This window comes from Neomonachus schauinslandi, chromosome 5 (genome assembly GCF_002201575.2).
Source record: "Neomonachus schauinslandi chromosome 5, ASM220157v2, whole genome shotgun sequence".
Lineage (NCBI taxonomy): Eukaryota > Metazoa > Chordata > Mammalia > Carnivora > Phocidae > Neomonachus > Neomonachus schauinslandi.
Window position 1 is genome coordinate 9,683,580 of NC_058407.1, and position 25,514 is coordinate 9,709,093.

General features: G+C 52.8%; 2 pseudogenes; both read right to left on the reverse strand.

Annotated features, from left to right (window-relative positions):
- Positions 1–1,196: 1,196 nt before the first annotated feature.
- LOC110578212 lies at positions 1,197–2,984 on the reverse strand (annotated as a pseudogene).
- An 8,742-nt stretch (positions 2,985–11,726) lies between these two features.
- LOC110578210 lies at positions 11,727–12,225 on the reverse strand (annotated as a pseudogene).
- Positions 12,226–25,514: the final 13,289 nt, after the last annotated feature.

A 25,514-nucleotide genomic window follows, 5' to 3' on the forward strand; every position in this document is an offset into this window, starting at 1 on the left:
GATCCAAATTTAATCAACGAGTAGACTGCACATACTAACTTAAAAAACAATCACACACGCACACACACAGACTACATTGCAGCTCTTCCCAATGTGTTTTAAGTTAAAGCACTCATTCAAAAAAAAAAAAAATTAATACCTAAGGCCTTGGAATAAAACTCTGCTACCAACTTTATAAGCCTGAAGTTTTGTTTTTTTTTTTAAGATTTTATTTATTTATTTGAGAGAGAGAGAGAGCACATGAGAAGGGGGAGGGTCAGAGGGAGAGGCAGACTCCCCGCTGAGCAGGGAGCCCGATGCAGGACTCGATCCTGGGACTCCAGGATTGTGACCTGAGCCAAAGGCAGTCGCTTAACCAACTGAGCCACCCAGGCGCCCTAAGCCTGAAGTTTTAAGAGCAACTATTTAGAAAACCCGGTTTACTTAACAGTACCTTTTGCATAAGAGACAGGAGACTGACTCTAAACTCTATCACCACTTCACTGAACTGCACTATGCCCTTGTGGCCAGGAAATTGCATTTTTCTTTTTTTATCAAAGGAAAGCAGTCTTTATCTTTTGGACTTCCAAAGCTTGATCTATAGTAACTACAAACAACGCACTTTTGGAAGGTTATAAAAAATTCTTTGAAAAAATAACAATTTCAAACATTAAACACGCTGTTAAAATACTCATCCAATATTAATAATTTTTTCTTTAGTAAGAAGTAGAATTCTTTGGGGGCACCTGGGTGGCTCAGTTGGTTAAGCGTCTGCCTTCAGCTCAGGTCATGATCCCAGGGTCCTAGGATCAAGTCCCACATCAGACTCCCTCCTCAGCGGGGAGTCTGCTTCTCCCTCTCCCTCTGCCCCTCCCCCCTGCTTATGCTCTCTCTTAAATAAATAAATAAAATCTTTAAAAAAGAGAAAGAAATAGAATTCTTCATAGCAAATGCCCCAGAGTTGTTTCACTCAATCACAACAGTCATTAAAAACTGAACAGTTCGCTCAATCGACAAAATGTTTTTGTAGCCTTCTTGAACATCTGTAGGTCTGTCTTCTGTTGTCTCAATAGGCACCACATTTATCTGAGTAAGTAACAGCAGATCGCATCTGACAGATACTAACACTAAGCCTATACACTGTACTGAAAAAAAAACTAACACCGATATGTGTGCTTACTATCTGGGTGTACCATCTGATGCACATAAAAGCCGATCTAGTTAAAGCCCTTTGGGGACAGGAGAGTTTCCTTTGCCTTGACTGGTTCTCGTTCTAACCAGCGAACTCTAGCTTTTGGCGTATAATGACACTCTTTCAAAAAATCCTGCAACATTGATGGTAAAGGGAGCCCATCAATTCCATCACAGGTAGTCATCTACAGATTACTGCCTGCCAGATATATCGCAGGCTGAAAGGGAAAGTCCTGTTGAGTGATCTAGTAAGCAGTGGTTCAAAAAACATGCAAGAACTAGGATCTTTATAATGTTCTAAAAGTCCTGTTACAGTGGAGGAGTGAAATACACACGGGTCATGGGCGTCAAAACTAAACTTGTGATTCCACTGTTCAGTTTGGGCATGCAGGGGTCTGTGTTGCCACAGAAGCTCACCGAGAAGAGGTTGTCCTTTTGCGCAGAGTCCCTGAGCAGGAATGAGCCTTTCGGTTTCCCTTCGAGGAGGGCTTCTGCTTTGTAACGGTCCCTCTCTCCCTAGTAGCAGGGATTCCCTGTGATCTGAAGCAAGTCGGCACGCGGCAGTGCATGTAATCAATTTGCATGGGGACTTTCCAAGCTCCCTGTATGTGAATGTGGACATGGCTGTCTCCAGACACCTGACGTCCCTTCTGCCTACGTGACTACAGACACAGGGTGGTTGTCCTCTTCTGAGTCACAATTAGCTTGTGGAATTGCAGGATTGTCCCCATTTACTTCAGTCATTCCAGGAGCTGACTTTGGTCCCAATTTACATAATGGATTAACCTGTGAGGTGGCCTCAAATGTGTGTATTTGTGCATTGGGAGGAGGGTCAACCCCCTCTTTTTTTTTCTTTAATATTTTATTTATTTATTTGACACAGAGAGACACAGGGAGAGAGGGAACACAAGCAGGGGGAGTGGGAGAGGGAGAAGCAGGCTTCCTGCTGAGCAGGGAGCCCGATGCGGGGCTCGATCCCAGGACCCTGGGACCTTGACCTTCAACCCCCTCTTCAATACTAAGCCACCTTCTCTCTCGAAGCCTATCTTCTTCATCTTCTGTAGAAACCAACGATGGATCAAATGTATCAAAAAAAGTTTGAGTGTGGGCTCACAAGGGGCTGTATGCTGTTTAATCAAATGCCATTTTGGGGCTAAATCTCAGCCCCAAAGGAAATGGGCATTTCTCAAGCCTTAAATCAGAAAGGTGTATTTTTCTTTTATTAGAAAAGAGGGGTTTTGACTGCTTGCTGTAAGCTCTCATGGGAAAACACAAGCCCACAGCGTCCGGCAACCTCTGTCTCAGAGGGCGGCTTCCGACAGTTCTGCGGACACCAGTCCATATCAAGGACGGAGCTTACGCCTTACCCTCTCTCTCCTTTGAAGTTCTACCAAACTTTTTATCAGTATCCAATGCACTCTGTGTCTTTGTAGAACAGGAATGTTTTTTCTTCCCACCCCACGGAGCATGCCCAGAGTAGGACTCTCTTCTTGCAAATCTCACTCCTAAGGTGACACAAGAATCATTATCCTTGTCACTGCTTATTTCAACAACCAGAGGAATTTTAGTGGCACAGTTTTGGTTTCTCCTAGAAGAATTCTTGGAAGGGCTTATTCTCAGTTGCAAGGCAATGTTTTCTCTTAAGGGACTGCTTTGTTGCTAAGGAGCTGAGTCTCCTATACTGATGTTTCTCTCTTTCACAAACATCTGTTGGAGTTCATGTCCACATCTTCACCACGGCTCCCTCCCTCATGAACGAAGAGATTCTGACACCTGTATTTGAAGTGATCCCACATCTTCCCCACTTTATCCATTGATTATAAGGTCGGTTTGGGCGCGTGGAGCGGCCTCATCCGGGGGCACCTGCGGTCAGGCAGATGGTCCCATCTGTCCCCGCCGACTGCCCTGTTGAGGGCAGTCTCGCTTCCTCTGGACTGAGCTCAGGGCCCGGGGACCCCAACTCTGCCGGATGCCTCACCACCCCCTTCCCCAGCCACCTTCCCCCCTTCCTCCCTCCCCTCCTCCAACCCCCACTGGAATGGAAAGTACCTCTCTTCCATATCAGTTTTGGAATAATGTTGTCTATCTATATCCACAAAACATTTTGCTGGAGTTTTTCACAGGAATTGTATTAAGTCCATATGCCAATTTGGGGAGAACTGACATCTTCACCATTTTGAGTCATCTTCACGAACATAGTATGTCTTTCCATTTCTTTGTCTTTGTTGATTTCTTTCATCAGCTTTCCGTGAGTTTTCAGCACGCAAGTCCTGTGTACGTGTTTTGTTAGATTTACACCTAAGCATTTTATTTTATTTTTTTTTGAGCAACTATAAATGGTATTTTATTTTATTTATTTATTTTTTAAGATTTTATTTATTTGACAGAGAGAGACACAGCGAGAGAGGGAACACAAGCAGGGGGAGTGGGAGAGGGAGAAGCAGGCTTCCCGCCAAGCAGGGAGCCCGATGCGGGGCTCCATCCCAGGATCCTGGGATCATGACCTGAGCTGAAGGCAGACGCTTAATGACTGAGCCACCCAGGCGCCCTATAAATGGTATTTTAAATGTTTATATCTTTTGTTTCTTGGCTGAGACTTTTGTTTTCATCTGTTTCAGATGTGTTCATAACACTTCTCTTATCTTGGTGTGGGCATCTTTGCTCATTGGGCTTGAGATCTTCCTGGCTTTTGGCATGATGAGTGATTTTCTAGTGAGGCCTGGATATTTTGGGCATTATGGGATGAGACTCTGAATTTTGTGCAGCCTTCTGCTTTAGCTAGTCGCCTGGGATGCTTCTGAAGTGGGGAAGTGAGTGAAGTGCCTCATTACTGCCAAATCGGGTTAGAAGCCCGAATTCCCCACTTGACCTCTGTTGATGCCAGAGTTGGTGAGGCTCCTTATTGCTGCGAAGGTGGAGAGGCAAGTCTCAGCCCACTATTTGGCCTTCCCTGATAGCACCCTGGCAGGGAGATTGGAGCACCTTATACACTGCCGAAGGGGGATGTCTAGGTTTCCCACGTGGTCTTGCTGGCACGGATGGGGCCACAGATTTTTCTGAAGGGTTTGGCTGGAGTATACCAATTATTGTCTAAAATTTTTCTGTCTTGCTAGCTGCCTCTTTTCTGGTTCTTTGGCTGATAGAGTAGGCTTTTGTTGTTTTTTTGGCGGGGGGGTGATAGCCAAACCTCTTGGCATTTCCAGATTGCTGGCTTCTTCAGCTTCGAGTCTGAGATATACGAGGCAAATAAAAAAAAAAAAATTCCAACAACCAAGAAACTCATTGCTGTGTTGTTTCTTGGGTCCTGCGATCCCTAGCTAATCTGCCTTCTCCCCTCCCTTCAGAGCCTCCTCGGGCTTGTTTTATATACCATGATTAAGGTTTTATTTGCGCTTAGTGGGAAGAATAATAAAAAGTACATCTACTACTTCTCAGAAGCAGTCCAACTTAACTTTAAATTTTACTTTTTATTTCAAGTGGAGATTGTTCCGTTAACTAAAATCTTTTGTTCTTCATATGCTTTCACTGTCCATGCAAGGCCCTCTCTTATTTTATATAAAGTCTGTGTGTGCATCTCCCCTCATTCCTGAACCTACCCCTAATCCCCTCCCTCCAAAGACTCCTCTTCGAATGTACTCACAATATGCTCTTAAATATATACCCTCAACAAGCATGCAGCTTTTGGGGAGTGTGTGTATCCCTTTTAAGTTTACACAAATGGGATCACGTCTGACATCCCATTTTATTTTCCTTTTTTTACTCAGGACCAGGTCTTTTGGTTTGACCCATGTTGTTTTACAGATGGGCTACGTCTTCTCCCTTCCACATGCATCCCTCACATTCCTTACGCATTTCCCTCGTGAGGGACGCCTGGTTGTCTCCACTTCATAGCTGCTGTTAGCAGTGTTGCCGGAAACTTCTCGGCCATGCTCCCTGGGGACCCGGGTGTAACGTGCTCCAAGGTTTACACCGAGGCAAGGGGTGGCTGGCTCTCGGGCACCCACTGTCATGATTGCTCCAGGCCTGGCTTATTGCTCCTGCGAGAGCAATACCTGCTCATGCCCCCACCAGCGGTGTCTGGGAAATCCTGCTGGGAAGACGAAAATAGCATTGGGAATTCTCTGATAAAGCAGACAGTATTTTGGCGAAGAGAACAACCGCCCTCTAAATCATGTTCGGGCTTGCAAACAGCCAGACAGTATAACCCAAGTTTCCCTGGGATTTCCCCCGTGATCACGGGAGAGTCCTGCCTGGTCCGGTGGACGGGGACTGGGGGTATGGGGCGGGGAAACATCCAGAAGCAGGGAGAGACTTAAATGTCCAGAGATCCCGGAAGTTGAAATAGTCACTGGGAATTGGAAATGAATGAGGGACGAAGGGAAGGGCCCCTACTATGGACCTGGCACGCAGTTCATACTCAATTAATATTTACCAACTGTGAAAACGAACCAAGGAAGGAATGATTGGCCCAGGGCCTCTGCACACTCGCTGCTGGAGGTGATGGGGTCTGTGCTTCCAGGAGCCCCAAACCTCATTTCCAGTCAGCTGGAGGTGCACATTTGTGAAGGGGCACCCAGTGTCCTTGATGCCCCTATACCTCTGCCTCTGATCTCCCCACCTGTCTCTTTCGGCCTCTTAACGTTCGGTCAGTCACTCATCCATCCCTAAAATCTCCCAGACATCTAATGGGCCCGGCCCTGTGCTTTGCTCCTGGGGATTGAGATGAAAAATCACTGATGTAGATGCGCTCCCGCCACCCCTCCCCCTCCCTGCCGTCTCCTGGCCTGGCTCCTATTTGTTCTCTGGGTCTCTGTGCTCAGCCCCTCGTAAACCAGCCCCCACCCCCAGCATTATTCTTCACTGACTTCCTGGACTTCCCTTCGGGGCATTCATTGCAATTTGTCAGTGTCTATTTCTGCAATTATTTAATTTTTTTGAAGTGTAACCTATTACTTATGACTGTTTACCCACAAGTGTATGTGCCTGGCACATAACAAGTGTTCAGTAAATGCTGTGGCCTGACCATCAGAGGAATAAGGGCTGAAATGAAGGTGCCTATGGCTCTTTGAGGACAGAGAAACCGCCTCTGTCTGGGGCCAGGAGGGAGGGCTTCCTGGTGGTGGTGGTGGTGACCCCAGAACAGAGTGTTTTCCAACTGGACAAGGGAGTTCCAGGCAGAGAGAACTGCATGGCATGTCCAGGAGATGGACAATAAATTGCTGGGAGCCATGGAGGACTTTGGGCAGTGTAGGTGGAGGATTTTTTTTTTAACTTCTTATTGAGGAGTAAAATATGTAAAGAAAAATGCCTGTATCATTCAGTGTCCAGCTGGATGAATCTTCACAAGCTAAACACACCAGTGTAACCAGGGCTTAGATCAAGAAACAGGATATTATCAGCATCCAAGAAATCTTCCTTGTGCCCCCCTCCCCAGGCACTCTGCCTCCTTTCCCCATGAAGATAACCACCATCCTGACTTGTGCAATTTTGTTTCTGAGATTCACATAAATGGAATCCCACGGTGTGGACTCCTTTGTGTCCAGCTTCTGCCTCTCAACACTGCGTGGGATGTGTCCAGGTGGCTCTGTGCTCATCCTTCATCCATTCCACTGTTGATGGATATCTGGGTTATTTCTGGGCTTTGGCCACTGTGAATAAAGCTGCAACAAATGATCTTGTCCGTGTCTTTCAATGGCCGTATGCATGCATTTCTGTTGGACATAAACCCAGGGGTGGGATTCCTGGGTCCAGGGGAGACAATGCCAAACCATTTTCCCAAGTGCTTGCACCAGATACGCTCCCTTTCGCACCAGTGTTCTGGGAGTCCCAGTTGTTTTGCATCCTTGCCAACACTTGATATTTTCATTACCTTTCCTTTTAGCAGTTTTGGTGGGTATGTAGTGATACCTTGTTGTGGTTTTATTTTGCATTGCCCTGACGACTAATAATGTTTTTGTGGACTTAGAGGCCACTTGCAGAACGTCTGTTGTGAAGGGCCCACTCAAAGTCTCTTGCTCCTTTTTACTTGCTGCCTCTCTTTTTCTTATTGATTTGTAGGAGTTCTTTACATATTTTGGAAATGAGTTCTTTGTCAGGTGTATGTTTTGCAGATCTTCACTGGACTTGACACCAGGGACTGATGTGGTTGAACTGCATTGCTGAAAGCTCCCCCTGGCTGCGGGGGGGGCAGGACAGATTGTGAGACCCCAGCAGGGAGGGGGTGCCATGGAGGTGCTGAGCAGGACAGCGGCTGTGCGGCTGGACGGCAGGGGCCGGGGTCTAGAGAGACTTCAGCTGCACAATTGACAAGCACCCTCTGTCATATCATGTCATGACAAAAACAAGACGTGAGTGGTGATGGAGTGTGGGGGAGGGGGCAACAAGGCGGGCTTCCGGGTCTCGCTGGCTGGCCGATGAGCTGACGCACTCTGCCCACCCAGCTGGCAGCAGCGAAAGGCGGCTTTGTCCTCCCCAGGCCCCACCCAAGCCTGCTGGTCGGAGATGCTCTGGGGTCACCGTCGGGACACTGGACAGAGTGTCCAGTGGTAGAATCTGGGTCTCCAGTGGCAACTGTGACAAACACCCCCCCTGTCAATACACACACATGGCTGGGCTGGTCCATGGAGACCCTGTGCCCCAGATGGGTTGGCCCCGGCGGGATCTGGCCCGGCCAGGATGGACAATGCCCCCCTGTCTGCAGCCTCCTCGCTCCTACTGAGTCCAGGCTCAGGGGATGAAAGTCCTGCTCCGGTCCGCAGTCCCCAGGGAAAGGGTGGAAACAGATTCTGCAGTGTCTGGACTTCCGCCCAGCAGCGGGGGACAGCGCTGGAATTGGGCCTGACTCCCTCCCAGAAAGCGAGGAATCCCGCGTCTGTACCACAGGTTAATTTCTCACCAAAGTCCCACCCCCATTCTGTTTCTCGGTGTTTACTTGGAAGAGTCCCGCAGGCTCCATCTTGCAGCACCGGGCTCAGCAGATCACAGCATTTCTGCTATGATATTGGAATTAAACCTTACAAACTCCTTCCATGACGGGAGGAGGAGTGCAGCCATGCATGGGCTGCACGTGCTAGCCGCCATGCACACGTGATGGCAATCCTTCCTCCCCACCACCTTCTAAGGGAAGTGTTCATTTCTTCATCTCGTAAATGAGGATACTGACTTGCCCACGTTTATACAGACAGCGTGGCAGAGGCTGGATTTGAACTTGGGCCAACTGGACCCTGCAGCCCCCCTTTCACTATTTTCCGGACAGTAGGGGCCATGGGGGGATTGAATGTCCCCCCAACCAGTGGCCTCACCCTCACATTACTGTGTGTGGGATGGGCCTGACTCTGAGCTGAGCTACCAGAAGGGGTGGGGGAGGGGGGGGGGGGGGGAGGAGGGAGGAGGCTGGCCTGAGAGAGCTCAGGTTCATATTCTGGCTTTGTCCCACCTCTCTGGGTGACCTTGGGTGAGTTACATTTCTCAGAGCCTCGACCTCCCCATCTGAGCAGTGGGGTAATCCCTCCCCAGGCTTGCTCCCTGGGTTCTTGGCTGAACAAGGTATGGAAAGACCCAGCCGAGCTGAGCCCAGACCGGCCTGTCTGCTTTTGTCACGCTACTTGTTTGGATCCCTCCTGGAGCCTAAGCTGACCTTTCCTGTTCCCTTTTTTGGTGTTCGGGAAGAGTCAGATGGCTCCCCCGCCCCAGCCCTCTCCAGCCTGCACTTTTCCCAGCTTACTCAGTCCCCAGCTGCCCAAGTGTCCCAGGCAGTCCCTGGGTTCTGGCCAACGGTGCTGCCCCCATCCCGGGGCTCCAGACTGGCCAGATGGTACTGGAAATAGCCTTGATGGGAGAGTCCCCCCTTTCCGGCGCTCAACCACTTCCTCTCTGATAGAGCGCGCCCTCTCCAGGAGGTTCTGCTGGGCGGACTGAGGGACATGCCTTGGGTCCTCGTCTGTTGTTCTTGAGTGTGTCCTACGGTGGCAGACACTGAGTGGTTCCTTCCTTGGCATCCATTCCCTTCCCTCCCTCCTGACAGGACCCCAAGTTTCCCAGCCCACCGCCGGGTGGGGTAGACTCGGTGTCTGGTCCAGGTGGGCCCTGATTGGTTTAAACCAATTACTATAGCCCATCCCACGGCTACTGTGATTGGCTCAGGGATGGACACGTGACTCAAGTCGTCCAATCGGAGCAAAGACCTCTACTTGAGCTCTCCGAGAGGTAGACTGGCTCTCTCTCCACTGGATGTGAAGAGAAGGTTAGACCCAGACCCAACTGGGGGCCTTACTGAGACCCCCCCAAGGGAGAGCCAGCCCGGGACAGGCGCAAATGCCAGAACATGGAGCCAAGAGATGGAGGCGGAGAAACCAGGTCTTGTCACCCTGTTTGCAAGGCTGGATCCAGCTTTGCTTGAAACCTCAAATACCCGTAGTGCTTTTCACTTACTACACAGCCCACAGATTTTAGGTGTGTTGTTGTTGTTGTTGTTTTTTTTTAAGATTTTATTTGTTTATTTGACATAGAGACACAGCGAGAGACGGAACAGAAGCATGGGGAGTGGGAGAGGGAGAAGCAGGCTTCCCGCCTGGCAGGGAGCCCAATGTGGGGCTCGATCCCAGGACCCTGGGATCATGACCTGAGCCGAAGGCAGACGCTTAACGACTGAGCCACCCAGGCGCCCCACACAGATTTTAGTTTTTAAAGCCAACTTGAGTTGGGTTTTCTGTGACTTGGAACCTAAAAATCCTGAACAAGGCCTATAACGTAATGAGGGCCAGGCCTCCTCTTCCTGCCTGTCCAGCTTACAGGATGGAGCCCTGGGCAATGTGGCAATGCTTGTGTGGAAAGGTGGCATCCTTAGTCTCAGAAGCAGAAGACCACGTAGAGGTTTCGAGTGGATTTTTCAGATGGGAGCACCGAGGCTCCCCAATCTCCAGCCCTTCCTTACTCCACTGGCCGTGTGCCTAAGGCCTCAGGCAAATGGGAAAGGCTGAGGACCCAGCCTGCCGAGTCCTCAGGCCTCTGGGAAGGCTCCTGTCTTCCTCCACCCTAGTTCATCTGAGGATGGAGGCTGTGTTCTGTATTGCTAAAACCAGAGAGGACCCGGCAGGTGCACGGAAGGTAAATAGTTCTCATTGCAGGCACTCTCAGTAGCCTACAGGTCAAGTCCAGACATCTTAGCCTGACATCCAGGACACAATGCCCTTGACATTTTCTCTTCATCCTCTGCTCCTTCCTGGAGGCAGGGAGGGAAGCTTGGAGCAGCTGTGCCGCCTTCTGTCTCTGCAGAAATGCGTTGTGTGTCATCAGGCCAAGGGGGTGTCACCTGAATTTCACGACCATAACTCTCAACTTGGCCCTAGGTGTTTGTTTCGATGAGCTATTTCTGGGCCATAAAGTAAAGGCCTAGACAACTATCATTTTATGATCTCTCGTGGATTCTGTGGGTCATGGAGTTGGGAGGGGCTCAGCTGGGCTGTTCAGGGTTTCAGAGAGTGGCAGTCACGTGGTGGCTGGGGCTGAAGCATCTGGGCCCTGGCAGGACATCTCTCCCTCTCCATAACCTCGTAGCTTTTCCGTGTGGTCTCTCTGCATGGACTAGTTTGGGCTTCTTCACAGCATGGCGGCTCAGGGCTCCAGCAGGAGTGTTCTACAGGATGGAGGTGTTTCCCGTGTCGTTTCATCACTTCCACTGCATTCATCGCTGGGAGTGAGTCACCAACCCGCCCAGGTTCAAGGGGAGGGGAATTAGATTCCACTCTTTAGTCGGGGAGTGGAAGGTTCTAGAAGGGCTTGTGGGATGGGAGATGTTGCTGTGGCCATCTTGGGAAAATGCATCTGCCAGCATGCTGTTGGGCAGTGCAGCTACATTTCTCGGGTCCCCTTGCTCCCCTTCCATATACGAGGGCTCTTTCGCACCTTCTCCTCCCTCTGCAAACCTTCAGAGCCCTCTGCCCTTATTTGTAGCCCGTTGTGGTGCTCCTTTTGCCCTGAAATAACAGAAGGAATCATGGGAGAACATGCACATGCTCCACCCACCCTCCTGCTGGGCCCTGCACCTGCTCATGCTGCCTTCCCTGCTGGTCTTGTGGGTGGGGTACCTGTGAGTCTCCCGTGGGGCGGCCCTTCACACGTGCACGTGCGCTGGACCCCATCCCTCCTGCAGTCCACACTCAACCTGCTCCACCCATTCCCCCTCCCTGGGTTCACTCTTTGGGAGAGAATGCTAGTTCTCCCATCTTAGAAACCAAACAAAACCTGAACCACACCAAAAAACAACCCTGTCTTCACCCTATCACTCATGCTGTCCACTCCCAGGTCAACCCTAACATTGGCAGGGTCTGGGGCAAGCGTCCAGATGGAAGTCTGCGGACTCAAAGTCTAAATATCCAAGCGGCATAACCACGTGAAACACGTGTGAAGTCAAATATGTGCTCTTTCTACTTGAGAAGTAGATCTTTTTTCTCATTTATACAGTATTTATTTGTCTTCCCTCTGTCAAACCCTGAGCCAACCACTTTCCCCGGGCTGCCTGGAAGCATAGGAAAAGGAACATACAGGGCAGACGAGACCTATGGGAAGTGGACATGGCTCCTTCCCGTGGCAAAGAGGAGGAGAAATTCCACCATCAGGCATGAGGGCGCCATGGCCTCCGGGAGGGCAAAGCCCAGAATGGCGCAGGAGAAGAGCTGTAGCTTCAGAGACGGGTTCCTGGCATCACCAATGATGAACTCCCAAACACAATGGCAGTTCCAGCCCCAGAGCCTGCTGTCCCTACCGTGGCAGCCCCAGCCCCAGTGAACTTGGCTGCTGTGTCCATGTCCCTTGAAATGGCCCTGGTTGGGAAGCTCCGGCTAGGAATATGTGAGGTCAGGGGACGTGGGGCTGCCAAGCTGCTAGGCTCTCATCTGTCGGTGTCTCCGGTGGTTTTAACACCGCTGCAGACAGTGATGGGCTCAACAGCTGAGAGGCCCTCCCGACCAAGAAGGGGGTGGAGACCAGCTTTGCGCAGGCGTCCATTCTCAGCGGATGAGGGGCTGTGGCAGGAGAGCTGCTCCCAGTGCAGAGAAGACAGAGAAGGAGAAGTCGATCTTCTTAATGAAGAGTTTGCATTCCGAATTCTCCCATGCCTGGAACACGGCGGCATGCGGGGAGCCAGCCTTGGCTGGGGCCCTGGCACGGGGCCCTGGCTCTGGTCTCTGGCCCAGGCTCCTTTCTTTTCTCACCCTTGGCTCCACCTGCGCTTTGACCGGCCCTGAGCACCTGTTTGTGGACACCCAGCCCAGACTGAGCTCTGTCCACTGTCCCCCACCCTGCAGTAAACAGCTTCCCCTTGGCCACCACGGGGGTGGGTCGTGGGAGGATGACTTGTGGGGACCTCTGAGCCTCTTGTTTGGGTTTCGGGGCACCACTGAGGCTCTCCCGTACAGCCAGGCTCCTGGGAAGAGTTGTTCTGACTTGCCTTTTTGAGTTTCTCTCTCTTGTTGCCAGTGTAAGCCTCTCCCACCAGGCTTGTGCCCACCTCTCTGCAGGAACTGTATTTGTCCCACTCCTCTCTTGTGCACCCCCTCCCTGGCTCTTCTGCTGGTCCCCTCTCATCTCCCCAAATAATAAATGGTTGGGGGAACCCAGGGCTCAATCCTTGGACCTCCTCTTTGTCTACATCCCTTCCCAGGGTGATCTCCTCCTGTCTCATGGGTTAATTGCCCTCCACAAGCCAATGACACCCAAATGTGTGTCCCCAGCTGGGACCTGGACTTCAGACTCCCGTGTCTGGCTGCCCGCTCCACCGTGCCCTGGGGATGTCTCAGATTCATCCCTGGACTTTTCAACCTTTGCCGACCAACCTCAGTGCCGGCTGCCCCTGTTCCCACCCAGCCGGAACCTGCCCCTCACTTGTCGAAGCCCCGCCCTCCCAAGTGCTGGGACCCACGTCTTGGAGTCTGCAAGCACCGTCTTGGAATCTGCAAGCACCGTCCGCTCCCACTTCAGAATACATTTAGATTCCCGCTCCTTCTCCCCACCCCCACACTGCCAGCCCAGCCTGGTGCCCCACCTCTCTCTGCCCCTCACTGCCCCCCACCCCAGGCTGCCACAGGGCAGGCTTACTACAGCCCAAGTCAGCTCATGCACTTCTTTGGTCAGCGCCCCACTCCTGCTGTCCCTCAGAGGAAAAGCCCAGGTCCCCACCATGGCCCCACAAGGACCTATGGGTCCCCTGCTGACCTCATGTTCCCTGTGTCCCCCTGGGGCGTTGCATGTGCTCTCCCCCTCCCCCACCTGAAGCCCTCTTTCTCTGGACTCCACACCTCACTTCCTTTTGTCTCTGATCAAATGCCACCGTGGGAGAGCCTTCCCAGACCACCTCACATAGAATGAACCCCCGCCTGCTCCGGCCTCATCTTTCCTCGGAGCGCCTTTTACCATCTGGCATGTCATACATTTTACTCCTTAATTGTCCCATTGCCTGTTTCCCTCCATTGGGATGGAAGCTGCACTGCAGGATTCTCCAGACGGTGCGAGGCACATAATAGGTCCTCAAATAGTTCTTGAATGAATGAATGAATGAATGAGTTGCTCATCAATCCTTGCATTCTTTCCCCGTGAGTGCCCACTTAGCTTCAGAATCTCTCTCAACCCAGCACGGCAGACTTGAGGTGAACTGCAGCCTGTAGGTCACTCCTGCTCCAGACAAAGTTGGTCCCCTGGCCACCCACCGTGCTTCCCTCCATTACTGCTCGCCCTCCCTGAAGCCCTCCTGTGGGGTGCCCCGGGGGACTCAGTCAGTTAAGTGGCTGACTCTTGATTTCTGCTCAGGTCATGATCTCAGGGTTCTGGGATCGAGCCCCACGTCTGTCTCCATGCTCAGTGGGGAGTCTGCTTGAGGATTCTCTCTCCCTCTACCCCTCCCCCACTGAAATAAATCAATAAATCTTAAAAAAAAAAACCTCCTATGAGGAGTCACCTCCTCCCTGAGGCCCTCCTGATTCACCTGTCACTTTGTCTCTTTCTCTGGTGCCTTCTCGGGGAAACCGCAGTATATCTGTGTCTGTGTTATCAGTGACTGGTGACCGTCCCACCCTCCCAATGGACAGTGCCCTTGCCAGGGAGGGCTACATCTTCAGCATTTCCGTAACTCAACACTCAGCAGAGCCTTAGTACAACACGGTAGGTGGGCTCACTCAGTGTTCGCTATCTTGAGTTGAACATTTGACTTAGTTTTATGCTCAACATTTTCCGTTAGGCCATCATTTCTTTTTATCTTAAATCATGTTTGTTTGCTGCTTCGTCTTTAATTTGTTTTTTTTATTACATCTTTTTCCTTTCTCTGATTATAAAACAAGTGCACATTGCAGAAAATGTTGAAAATAGCCAAGAGTATAAAGGAAAGACAAGATTACTCATAATCTAGCAATCGAGAGATAACAATTATTAGCATTTTGTGTAATTGCTTTGACTTTCTTTTTGGGTGCACATTTTTTCTTACTAAATCTTATCTTGTGACAATTTTGTATGTCATCGCGATTCTTCAAAGACATCATATTTAATGGTTGTGTGGTACTCCCCCCCCTCCATTCAGTTTATCGTAATTCATTTCATCAAGTATTCCAGGCACAAAAAGTCCTGACACATGCCCTGTGCCACCCTCCACACACACACACACACACACACACACACACACACACACAGACACAGACACTCACACACACCACACCCGCAGACATGCTGGCGCACACCCCCATGGCTCCCAATCCCACAGTGGAGGTGATTTCCCAGCGGGGGGTGAGGAGGGCGCTGGTCACGCGGACCCAACAGGGTGTGTTCCAGGCTTTTCCTTTTGTGGGCCCTCAGACAGACAGATGTTAGGACAGACACTCACAGGATAAGCAGGCAGGGCGAGCAAGCAGGAAGCAGACAGGGGCCCAGGCCACATGGAGGCAATGGCTTTGGGGGTGTCTGGGCTGTCAGGGGGATCGGGTGATGGGGAAGGTGGGGTTGTCGGGAGCAGGACTCTGGCTGCATTGAGGGGCAAGTCCTGGACAAGGGCAGGTGGCAGAACGGGGCTTCCCCTGCTTAAGGCTGTCAAGGGTATGCAGAGGGAGGTGGGTGTTCCCAGAACCAGAAATCTGAACCTCAGAATCCCAGGACCACAGCGGGTCTGAGTGGGGCTGGCCCGGAGGGGCCACCTTGTCCAGCTCTCCAACGGTCATGCAAGGGCTGAGGTCTAAGCTTAGGGACCTCTTGCGACTCCTGACTTGGGCAAAGAGCTTTTTCTGCCTCCCCGTGTGGCCTGGACCAGGTTCCCCCGTCTCAGTCCCCAGAGCCAGAGCGAGCTCTTGAACTCTGCAATGGGCATTGAGTATAGTGCAGGGTCTCCAGGACTGGGCTGAGGGGCTTGGGGTGGTCCTTGAGCCGCAGGAGAGGGGAAAGGGAGGGAGACTGGCACCCAGGCTGGACCCCGAGGTGCCCACCCCTGTGCAGCCACTCTGCTTTCCCTGCTGGGCCCCATGTGACTCTGCCAAGCTCCCCAACTGCAGAGAGAAGTGCAGGGAGAAGAGGGGGTGGCTGAGTCTGGGGCCACCTGCTCACAGGCTTAGTCTCCTGAGGAGAGGAGGTCTCTGACATGGACCCCTGGGGAGCTGCCCTGTCGAGCTCCTTCCCAGACTGCTCTGGCTCTCACGGTCTGAAACCAGAGGCTGTTTGCAGGGAAACGTGGAAACGAATGAACTCAGCGCTGGGTGGCTTTCAGTAGGGGCAGCAAATGCGGGAGGTCCAAAGTCAGCTCAGCCTGGCTAACTCTGGGATCTTGGGCAAGTTATTTCCCTCCCAGGACCCCCAAGACATACCCAGGGAGGAGGGTCTGGAGCGAGACCTCTATGGGACTGTGTTGTTTCCAGTTCTCTGCATCTCAGAAGCCAGTAGACCATTGCTGCAGATGGAGGTGCGGGTGGTCCCTGATCAACAGCGAAAACTACTTAGCCTACGCTAGGGCAGGCTCAGGGCAGGGATGGGCTGGGTTTCTGCCCTTGGTCAGGGGAAGAGGCTCTGCGAAGAAGGGGTTAGTAGATCACAATACCACAGTGTCACGGGGCTGAGGTTGCTTAAAGGAGGGAGACAGCCCTCCCCTTTTGTAGATGGAGAAACTGAGTCTCAGAGAAGGAAAACAACTGTTCCAGCCACTAGAGGCTAGAACCCAGGAGCCCTCTGCCTCTCCCCTCTCTACCCACCCACCTCTGCCCTCTGGCCACTCTCTGGAGCTTCCCCGGGGGGGAGGGGAGCAGGCTGGGGAACCCCAGAAGGTAGAACCAAAAGCTGAAAGCCCTCCCCTGTTGATGGACTGTCCCCAGACCTCCCAAACCTCTCCTTTCAGGGTGGGGGGTTTGTCTGCTTCTGGGACAGCATGAGGTGAGTGGGACTGGGACCAGAGGGGTCCCCTAACACTCCAAGTCCAAGGGACACCCCAAGTGGGATGCTGTCCTGCCATGCCCAGACAGCCTGGAACTGGGCCAGCGTCCCGCAGCGGCCGCTCAAGGCAGCTGGATGGGGCTGCTGCCAAGAATGGCAGGAATGCGGAGCGGCTGCGTCCTTCCCGCTCCTCCTCCTCCCCCCACTCCTAGAACAGGATATCCCCTGTCCAGGGAAGCCCAAGTCCAGCCCCCTTATGGGAAAGCCTCAGGGCATGTGGTGTGCACGGCTCCTGCCCTGGGATGGGCACCCGGTCCGGGGAGACCTAAGGGCCTGGCACTGCAGGGGAGGACACGGTGGGTCTGTGTGGGGTCACCATGGTGCTGAGGCCCTACTATGTGCCAAGTGTTTCATGTGTATTAACTTGCTGAATCTCACAGAGAACTCTGGGAGAGGCTGTTTTCCAGATCAGGAAGTTGAGGCTCAGAGGGGCTAAGGAACTTTCTTGAACGCCCCAGCTGGCAAGTGGCAAAGCCAGACTCGACCCAGGCCAGCCTGATGCTGACGTCCTTGCTCTCAGCCATGAGGCTAGGTGGCCTCCATACCCTGTGGCTGCTGGGGGCCGTCTCCTGGTGCCCCCAGCCCGCCCGGCACCTGCAGAAAGGTAGGCCCTTCCTCTTGGCAGCTGGTCTGTTTTGCAGTTGGCAGAGGGTCAGTGTGGAGGTTTGTCTCTGAGACACGGCGACTGGAAGGTCAGCTCTAGGCCTCTCCCTGGCTGTTCTTGCGGGATCCCAGCACTGGTGCATCCCAGAGTCTGACCCGGGGACATCCCATTGGCTCAGGAGGGGGCTCCTCCGGACCCGTTGTGATGGGCAGAGGAGGCTGTCACTCGGGGGCTTCAGGGATAGGAAGTGGGGCTCTGGGAAGACTGGAGGGAGCTGCAGTGGTTGGGGGAGAGCCTGAGCTGCACAGACCCCAGCCCCGTGACTCTACGTGCGCCTTCTCCTCCACAGCTGTGCACCCATCGCCTCCTTCCTGAGCCCAGCTTGTCCCTGGCCCTTCAGCTGGGCTGCACGAAGAGTCTGGAATGCCTAGCCCTGGACGGAGCTCTGTTGGCAGGTGGGGGACAGAGAGGCCTGCAGAACATTAGGCTGTGCCCAGCCCCAGCCCAAACCAGCCCCCTCGGGACTGGAGAACATAGCCATCTACATAGGGGGATTGGCCCATGAGAAAGAGGGGAAACCGGGGCTCAGGGGGGCCAGGTGACCTGCTCAATGTCACAGAGCTGTCACTTAGCAGAGCTGTAATTTGAATCCCAGTCTTGTCTTGGCACCCACCAGCCCTCTCGAAGGGTGTCTGGGCTAGAGCCACTGGCCTCTCACCTTCTCCTGGCCTTCCCCCCTGGTCCCTTAACCCCTGAGGTCTGGCTGGTTCTGTTCCAGTGTGTTGTCCTGCACTGGTTCCTGGTCCCCCCGGGGGGCCAGGGTCAGGTAAACAGGATCCCAGCCGCACTCCCTGACCTTGTTTACCTCCCGAAAGAATGTGAGGGCATTCTTCCCCTTCCCAGGCTGTGAGTCACCCCTCAGCAATGCACCAGGCTCCCGCCACTGCCTGCCCGGCCCCCATTCAACCCCCTCCGGACGGGACCCTTGCCTCCTCACCCGGTGATGTCAACCATGTTAGCCCCCCACATAACCCCCCCAACCCCATGGAGCCCACCGGGCCTTGAGTCGTCATGGCGACAGCTCACAACAGGAAGCAAGGTCCCATGGAGGCCTGTGTTGGGGCAGAAACACAGGAAGCAGCGCTGAGCACTGCGCAGCATTGTCAGCCTCGTAAAAAACAAAACAGGACAAAAAGATTTAATGAGAACAATTAGCCCAAAGAAAAAGGAAAAAAAAAAGGCCCAAAAAACAAACAAAGCCAAACAGCCTGAAGGCAGGAGGCTGGCTGAGTTCCAAGGACCCCGTGTTTCCCCTCCCAACACAATGTCAGTTAAATAATACTTCCTTCTCAGAAGAAGGCTCCTGGGGAAGAAGAGGAATCCTTCCCAATGGCTCCTCTGCTGAGTCCCCCAACTTCTGAGGTCCCCCAAGGTTAGCCTGCATCCCCTCAATAGCCTTGACCAAGGCCCAGCTCTGTAACCTCCACTGAAGGCCTTGGGGGACCCGATGGGCCAGTGTCATCCCCATGCCTCCCCACGGCATTGTTACTCCCCAGGTCCTGCAAGGGGAGGCGTCCAGCTCAGTGGAAGACAGAGCACAGGGCCTCCAACCCTCAGATGGAAACTCATGCCCGGCCCCACTGCTGTGGGATTCTGTGCAGAGAGATCTCTCCTGCACTTTGCTAGCTCACCATCATCACCATCATCACCCTACTCGCCGCCTCCCTGAGGGGTTGTGAAGCTTAAGTGAGTTGGTATATCGACTCACACACAGTAGGTGCTCGATGCACGTTGGATGAACAAGTGAAAGGACCAATGAGCCAGGCGAAAGTTCCATGGAGGCGGTTTTCCGCCCATTATGAACAGTCAGAGATGGACAAGGTGCCCCGTAAGGGGCAGAGCTGCCTGTCGGTAGAGGTGGGCAAATACAGGCTGGGAAGACTTGGGGTCCTGTAGAGGGCCCCCCGCCCTGGGTAGGGGAGGGTCCAGGGGAAGAGCCTCAGAGCTCCCTCCCTTCCACCAGCTCAGGGCCTGGCCCAGAGATTCTGTCTGGATCATTCGATCTAATCAGGTATCTCTGGCCGGTGCTGTGAGGTGGAGAGCCTGCAGCTTGGGAGGGCAGCTGGAGGTGCTGGGACCCCAGCTCTCTCCCCATGACCTGGAAGGGGACCAGGACCTCGAACCAAGCGCAGCAGGCTCTGGAGCAGAGGCGGCTACCCTCGAGCCCTTGGGAACATGATGGATCTGGATGACACGGGCAGGACAGTGTCATGGCGGAGCGCAGGCCATCCTGCGATGTCGGCCCAGCAGAAGCAGTGCAGGGCCTGAGCTGGGGCGGGAGGGGCCGGACACTTAGCAGAGACCGATGGAGGCTCAGGGCTGGCCCCTGCCATCAGGGAGGCCACATGGAGGGAAAGGAAAAAGCTGATCGGAGTTTCTCTGGCGGTGATGAAGTGGGTGGCTGCTCTGCTCAGGACACAGCTCACACACAGGTATGCTGATGAGAAAGCCCGACGTGTTCTGGGCAGGGGAACTGGGCCCACGTGACTGCAGTGGAACTCGGTGTCACAAAATAAGAGGAGACCTGGTGGGAAAGAGATATTGGAGCCAGGTCACAGAGGGTCTGGAGTGCCACCCCCAGGAGCCAGCGCGCCTGATGCTCCAGGCACCCGGGCCCGCTGGTTGCATCTGAGCAGGGCAGTGATGGTGCAACTGGGTAATTTAGGAGGCCGCCTCTGGACAGAGTAGGAATGTGGGGTGGGGACATACCAGGCAAGAGCACAGAATGGGAGATCGGAGGATCTGGGGTCTGCTGACTTGGTTTTTTTCCTTTTGAACTCAATATCAATGACACATCATAAGTGTTCAATCAGTATTTATTGAATAAATGAGTGATAACCACCTTATACTGAGATATTTAGTTTGCATACACTGTCTTACTAATTCTTACTACAACCCTATGAAGTAGGCCTCGTTCTTCCCAGTTTTTACAAATGAGTAATGGGAGGCTAGGAGAGGTTGAGGGACTAGCCCTAGGCTGCACAGCATGTAAAGGTGGAGCTGGATTCCAGCCCAGCTGATTCCACCTGCCATCTCAGGCAGGCCACACTGCAGTTATTTGTCCTGTGCTGGCTCCATGCCAAGGCTTGGGGACACATAGATGGTCAACCTCCAGCCATGCCTCCGAGGAGCCCGTGGATTAGTAGCCTCGGTTTCCCCAGCCATAGACTGAGGGGTGGTGGAGGAGGCCCTAGGTCCCTCCGAGCTCCAGCACAACCAGCCTCAGTGAGGAGCTACGGTGCTGGGGAGCCCGGTAGGCACCGTGGAGAGCAGGGAGGCTGTCCCCGGCCGGCTGGGGGAATGGAAGGCTGAGATGGAGGACGGAAGGAGGGGCACCTGAGAAGAGATCAGATAACCGTGGCGTGTCCCTCAGGAAAAGGAGCAGAGACCTGGGCTTGGCGAGGGGCAAGAGCAGGTGTGGTCAGGGCCCAGGAGGAAATGAATATCAGTCCCAGGCCCTGGCCCTTGCCTGGGCCCTGGGCCTTCTCAGCCGGAAGCTGGGCTCCAAACACTATGGTTGGGGTTCTGGCTACACCTCAGGGCCTCAGGTGCATACCAGAAAGGACATGCCTGCCCACACCGTCTTCCTGCTTCCTCATCCGGTGCCCCTCACCCACCTGCCACGGGGGTGGGGCAGGGCCAGGATCTCTTGCAGTCCCTGGTGGAAATCCTCGTGGGGGCTGTTGAAATGGGATGCAGGAAAGGGATAGAGTCCCGTGGGCGGTGTGTCCTGGAGCAGGTGAGGGAGCGGGGGCTGGGCCGTGCTGGGAGGTGCCCCAGGAGGCCAGATGGGAACCGGGCTGGCCTTCTAGGACAGGAAGGGACAAAGGGGCATCACAAGTGGCTGAGGAAGGGGCAGTGGCCTTGGAGCCACCAGGCCAGAGTCCTGTTTTGGTTCTGCTCTACATCGGGGTGGGGGGTTCTGTTGAGTTCTCCCTGCTCTGAGACTCAGTGTCCTCGTCCGTGGAACGAAGGGTTCTGTCAGAAGAGGCAGCAAGCTGGCCTCGTGCTTGAGTCTGGACCGTCAGGGCTCAGGTCCGCCTCTGCAGCCCCTTCAGCCGGCCTGACGGCGAGGAGCTTTCGTAACCCAGGCCGTAGTATGCTCCGCAGTGGGGATGTGTTCCGGCCACAGCAGTCGCTGGCTCTGTGCCTTGGGCAAGATGCTCGGTTTGCGCGCCTGTTTCCCTGTTTCTACGAAGAGGATTGTAAGAGCACCCACTTTCTGGGGTGTAGGAAGACCCCGAAAGTTCATACGCCCACAAGGGCAGAATGGTACCGGGCAAGGTCATAAGTGCCCAGAGAGCCATCCTAAGATGCCCTCTAACTGGGGATCCCCGGGACAGCTCCGCTTCTGGCCCCTGGGCCCACCCCAGCCCTCAGGACAGAGTGGGAATGGGCAGAGGAGGAGGGAGAGAAAGCATGGGACTCACAGCCCCAGAGGTTGGGACCGCCTCCATTGGCCTCTGTCTCCTGGCCGTGATCTTGGTCCTGTGGCTCAGCCATTGGGTCCTGCTTTGTCGTCTCCCTCCCTGGACTGGGCGGGGCTCGGCACACTGCAGGAGCTCCGCGGGAAGCCTAGGTCCTGGGATAGAGAGCATGACCTGGGTTCTTGGTGAGTCGACTACCCTCTCCAGTCTTCAGTGTGCCCCTCTGTAGAACGAGAGTGGATGCCCGAGGACCCGAGGACATCACATTGTGGAGGCTCCTGGTGTTCCTCTCTCTTGCTTTCTCCTTCCAGAATCATCAGCTTCCCTTCCACCAGTTTCCACCTCTCTGTTGGTTCTCCCCCAGCAGTCCATCCTCAGTGTCTGCCCTAAAACAAACCGACAAGCCCCTTGACCCAGCTCCGCCATCCTTCTCCCCCCTCCCTCTTGTCCACACTGCCTCTCCACCTGCCCACGCCCCTCCCCATGCTGTGGCCAGCACTCCGGAGACGGCCTCCGTGTCTCCCTCCTGCTTGGCTCCAAAGAGCCCCTCTCTACTGGCTTCTCCTAGGTCTGCTTGGCTTCCCCTGCCAGCCTGGACCCTTTGGGTCCTTCCTGGGGCCTCGATCCCATCCTCTTCTCCGCTCCCAGCCCAGCCATGCACGTCTAACCCCTCCCCGGCAGGGGCTCGGTGGGCCAGGACCCACAACCTAGCTGTGTAACCTTTAGTTAGCTACTTACCTTCTCTGTGCTTCAGTTCCCTCACCTGTAAAATGGGGCCAATGGTGGTTTTTACATCCTAGGGTGGTGGAGGGATTAACTGAGTAAAAGGTGTAAAGCACTCAGAACGTTCCTGCACATAGAGAGACGGAGCCCCTGAGTACTCAAGTTACACAGCCAGTAAGTGTCAGAGTGGGGACTTGAGCTCGGGTCTCCTGGACCCAAGTCCTGTTCTCTTCCATTTTCCTTGTGACACACTCATCACCCCACCCTCCCTGAGGGGTTTTGCAGCCAAGGGCAAGGCATCCTGTCTCCAGAAGTGGAATCTCAGGGGCAGAAAAGCAAATAGGGTAAGACGCCCTGAGGATCTGAAGTGACACCAAGGACCTGCCTAGGGGGACCCTCTTCCATTGCTGCTGTGGGTCCTGCAGGTTCTGGCTCTGCCCTCTTTGGGGTTTCATCCCTTGAGGGAAGTTGGGGAACAAGGGCTGGGCAGCCGGACGCCTGGGAGCCTGGCGCCATCTGGTGGTCACAGTGAGTCCCGCTGCCCTCTTGAGCTCACGATGAGAACTCTGAAGAGGCACCTGACATCCTATAGCCATCTTTCGGCAACTGGCCCTTTAACAGCCCTCCCACCCCCTCTTGTGTAGCCCCTTGTCTTCTTCCCTCTTCCCTATGCATCGCTTAAGCCAGCTTCTCGCCGAGCATTTATTTGTTCACTCAACAAACACTAACCCCTTATCGTGTGCCTCGCTCTACGCAGAGCCTGGGATGGTGAGACAAATCCGATGTGTTCCCTGTCCTGGAGCAGCCTGACGGGGAGACATGCACAGACAGACAGCAGGATCAGGGCTGTGACTGGGGGAAGACTGGAGGTTTTGCTGGGGGTCGGGCAGGAGGGTTAGCCTGGGATGCTTCATGGAGGAGGGGATGCTTGAGCTTCATTTTGAAGAATGGACACACAGGGACTGGTAGAGGTCCATGGTGATCACAGGAAGGGGGGGGGGAATGCCAAGGAAGGAAACTGCATAGGAAGTCCTGAGCTGAGACCCCCTGAAGGGTGGTCCAGTGTGTTTTCTAACACTACCAAGCAATTAACTCAATTCTGTTTCTACCTACCTGGAGATAGTGTTGGATCCCGCAGGTTAAGGGCTTCTCAGTCCCACAAGTCTCCCCCCATCCCACCATATCCCACTTCAGATGCCAATCACAAGACCAGGTTTCTCACCTGTGCTTCCGACCAACTGATCTGCCATAAATCAGAGGCTCCCATGACATCTTCCTCAGGTTCGATTAATTTGCTAGAGCAGCTCTCAGAACTAAGGAAAACAGTTTGCTTACTAGATTACTGGTTTATTGTAAGAGGATATAGCTCAGCAAAAACCAGATGGAAGAGATGCACAGAGCAAGGTTTGGGGAAAGGGGTGTGGAGCTCTTATGCTCTCCAGGCACACCACTCTCGGGAGACCTCCAGGTGTAAACCAATCTGGAAGCTCTCTGAACCCCATCCTTCTGGGTTGTTATAGAGGCTTTATTACATAGGTACAACTGATTAAGTCACTGGCCTTTGGCTACTGATTCACCCTCCAGCCCCATCCCACCCCCTGGAAGTCATGGGGGTGGGGCTGAAAGCTGGAACCCTGTAATCACCAGTTCCCCTGACAACCAGCCCCCATCCTTAGTTGTTTTCCAGAAGTCACTTCATTAACATAAACTCAGATGTGGTTGAAAGGGGCTTGTTATAAATATCGAGACAACTTTATCGCTCTTATCATTTAGGGAATTCCAAGGGTTTTAGAAGTGCTGTGTGCCAGAAATGGGAAGAAGACCAAATACGTATTGCTTATTTGGAATCACAATCTCATAAATGGTTAGTAGGAAGTGATGCAGCCATTCTGGCTGTAAGTGTTGGATGGAAGAGGTGGCAGGGACCAAGGTGAGGGGTGCCGGTGGCTTGATCTAGGAGGGAAGGTGGTGGTAGGGTAGTGACCATAGTGCTTGGGAGAAGAGGTGGGTGGGAGCTGAGCCAGATGGAGGGTCTGAGACACCCTTCAGGGCCTGAGAATCTGTATTTTTATATTTAAAATGCAAACTGTAGACAATATATTTAACTTCATTATTGATTTTAAAAATCAAATGTTAGGGGCGCCTGGGTGGCTCAGTCATTAAGTGTCTGCCTTCAGCTCAGGTCTTGATCCCAGGGTCCTGGGATTGAGCCCCACATCGGGCTCCCTGCTCAGCAGGAAGCCTGCTTCTCCCTCTCCCATTCCCCCTACTTGTGTTCCCTCTCTCGCTGTGTTTCTCTCTGTCAAATAAATAAATAAAATCTTTAAAAAAAAAAAAACAAATGTTAATTCACCATAGTAGTTAACTTAGATAAGAAAAACCATATGATCATCTCAATAGATGCAGAAAAAGCATCTGATAAAATTCAACACAGTTATAATGAAAACTCTCAGCAAACTAGGAATAGAAGGAAACTCTCTCGATCTAATAAAGCATGCCTACCAAAAAAAAAAAACCAAAAACAAAAAAAACCCAACAACACAAAAAACCCATAGCTGATATCACCAATACTGGTAAAACTCTGAGTGCTTTCTCCCTAAGATCAAATAAAAGGCAAAGATGTCTGCTCTTAATACCTCCAGTCAACATCATACTAGAGGTCTTAGCCAGTGCAATCAGGGAAGAAAAACAAAGGCATACACGCTGAAAATGAAGGAAAACTGCCTTTAATCTCAGACATGATCATCTACGTAGAAAACTGAGTGAAATTTACAAAAAAGCTAATAGAACTAATGAGTATGGCAATTTTGTAGGATACAAGGTCAAAATAAAAAATCAAATTTAGTTCTGTATACTTGTCATGAACAATTGGAAATTGACATTTAAAAATGCCACGTAACACAGCAATGAAACACTTAGGGATAACTCTGACAAGAACGTGTAGCAACAATACCCCCAAAACTACAGACCATTGCTGAAAATGTCAACATTGTTGAAAGAAATAAAACAAGAACTAATATTAACTGTTGTTAAATGGAGAGTTATAATATTTTCATGGATTGGAAAATTCAATATTGTTA